The sequence below is a fragment of the Nannospalax galili genome, unplaced genomic scaffold, assembly GCF_000622305.1.
Source record: "Nannospalax galili isolate Female #2095 unplaced genomic scaffold, S.galili_v1.0 scaffold54, whole genome shotgun sequence".
In the NCBI taxonomy this organism is placed as follows: Eukaryota; Metazoa; Chordata; class Mammalia; order Rodentia; family Spalacidae; genus Nannospalax; species Nannospalax galili.
Genome location: NW_008341028.1, coordinates 3,112,520 through 3,115,299, shown reverse-complemented (window position 1 = coordinate 3,115,299; position 2,780 = coordinate 3,112,520).

The window sequence follows — 2,780 nt, the reverse complement described above, 5'->3', positions numbered from 1 at the left end:
AGTCTACTTATTTCTTTTAAGACATAGTTTTTAAATTATGTGTATGTGAGTGGGCGATGTGAGTATGTGCAGGTGAGTACAGGTGCCTGTGGAGGTCAGAGGCATCACATCCTCCTAGAGCTGGAGCTAAAGGATGTTATGAGCTGCCAGTTGTGGGTGCTGGGAGATGAACATTGGTCCTCTGAAGAGAAATATGTGCTTTTAACCAATGAACCATCTCTCCAGCAACAATATGCTTATTTTAAGGTGAACTTATTAACAACCTTAGTTCTATAAGCAAGCTTAATTCCCCTTGTCATGTAAGGAAACATTCACAGGAAATAGGATACAGACATCACTGGGCCATTATTCTGCTCACTACACATATGAATCAGATGAAGAATCCAGACACCTCTGATTTAACCAGTCTTCCTGGTAATTCTGATACATGCTCAATTTGAGAGCAGTGATCTACACCAATAGGAACAGTTAATCTATAAAATAAAGGTGAGAACACTTGGCTACTGGAGAAGGGTAACTAAAAGTTATGGTGATGGTTATGTTATATTAAACAAAATATTAGAGTCTACCAGGTGTAGGGGGCAAGGGGTCTTCTGATTAGAGTTTCTAAAATCTGTACCGTGGCCCCCAAATGTCAGATGTAGTAAGCCCCTCCCTTCTTGTCGATGCATTTGAAAGCTCTAGAGAAGCTGGAGCTGGAAGATAAGCCAGCCAAGACTGCCTATGCATTAGGAGACAGTGGCTGACAGGAAGATGTCTTATCATCCTATCAACGAGGATGTAAACCATGAGACTCTGTAGATAAAGCACCTCAGAATGCTTTGGTGTTAGCTATGAAAACCAACAGGCAGGCAGTGAGGAGATTCTGTTGATGTGAATCAGAGAAGCAGAGGGTTCAAAGACTGATAAGTCAGAAGAAGCTGCGTCTGGCCAGGTTATTGCCAGATATGTTCTGGGACCATGACTTGGAGCCAGTCACTGGATGCTACATATAGTTGGTTGCATACTTTAAGAACTGGTTAGGATTATAATAAATATGGGGTTTTCTTTCTAACACAATAACTTTATAATTCATTGGTCTGTTTTACTCACTTGCCTTTGGGGGAAGGGAGAAGAAATTTCTGGAAAGTTTACAGTATGTTACGAGATTAACTCAAAATTTGAGCTCTGGCCTTCACAATATAAAGAAGAAATTTACTTTTTCCCATTTTCCATTAAAGCCTCGCTATGGTGGATTAAAGACAAAAGCACAAGTTCAAGTCAATTGTTTTAAAACATTAGCTACGTCAACTCTACCTGGGCAGCTTATGAAACTACAGAAATATGGCTTAGGGGATGAAAGTCTGTTTCTTCTCTATCCAGCAGCTTTTAGGAAACAAGAAAGGTAGAAACTGACAGAGCAGTGTTATATCTCAGATTCCCTCTTTCTAAAGGTCAACCCAGAGAGGCTAAAGTGAATAGCTGAATTAGAATAATTCAGAGGGCAAAGGGGAGAAGCATGTCCCCCATTTATGATACTTATGATTCTATATCAGAGCTTGGGGTCATATCAGTATAGTACATTCTAGCCTAAGTAAGTGAGTGGTACCTGCATGGCATGGTAATAGATAATCCTCCATGGTGTCCTGCTGTACATAGGGCCAGATGGATACTGTGACAGAGATATGGTGATAAACAATCATTAGAAGCAGCAAGAAAGTGTCAGCCAGCAGAAGAGGCTGGTGATTCCCACAGAGTATCAGCTCAGCCAGAGCCACAGATCACAGGCTCACCAGTCACAAACCTCAGGCTTGGGTGCCAACAGGGCTAGGACCACCCATGGACAAAGGATGCTAAATGACTAATAGAGGGACCTCCAGAAACTTCCAGTTACACAAGCTATAGCACTCCACTAAACACCTGGACATTCCTCAGAGAGAAGCCAAAGGGGGAAAGAGGCAGAAAGCTAAGACTCAAGAGCACCTCAGCATCTTCAGTCTGCACAAAGATTAAAGCAAGTATATCAAAAAGCTGTGTGTGTGTGTGTGTGTGTGTGTATGTGGGTGTGTGTGTACTGCCTATGAATGCACACATGGCACACATTCTGTGTCTTCCTCCATGCTCCTCTTTAGTTTCTTTAGTTAGGGTCTCTGACTGAACTGGACACTGCTGTTTGGGCTAAGCTGACTGACCAGTGAGCTCGTGGAATCTGCCTCTCAGTGCTGGGGTTAAGGACACACACAGCTATGCCTAACTTTGTATGTGGATGCTGGGGATTTGAACTCATGTCCTCATGTTGCAGAACAAGCACTCTTATCCACTGAGGCATCTCCCCTGCCCCTCAAAGAGCCAACTGATTGGCAGTGACCAAGATTTTATTGTATATAAAAGTAGTGATAAAATTGATGGCCCAAACTTTTTTAAAATTGATGGTCAGTGTTTCTGGAGCAGCTGCTGTTTTTGATACTATGCTGAAGATCTGGAAATTTCTAGAGTGTATGGTGGCAGCTCCTGAGTCCCGTGGCTGCCCATACCTTGGCATGTCATGTTCTACCTCTAGTGAACGAATATAAGTACAAATTCCTAATGGGTGGGTAATAACCATCCTTTCTCCCTGAGAAATGTGTATTATGTGACAGTGATAAAGTGAAATATCTGATGTTAATTTAAGTCAATAGCAATTAAGCCATGTGATTGTCTCAGGGAGAATGGGCTACAGAACTTACTTTCTCTACTCAACAGGCATAGAGAGCAGGGAAAGGAAGAGAGTTATTCGATTTTTAATGGATGTTCTTCCAGAA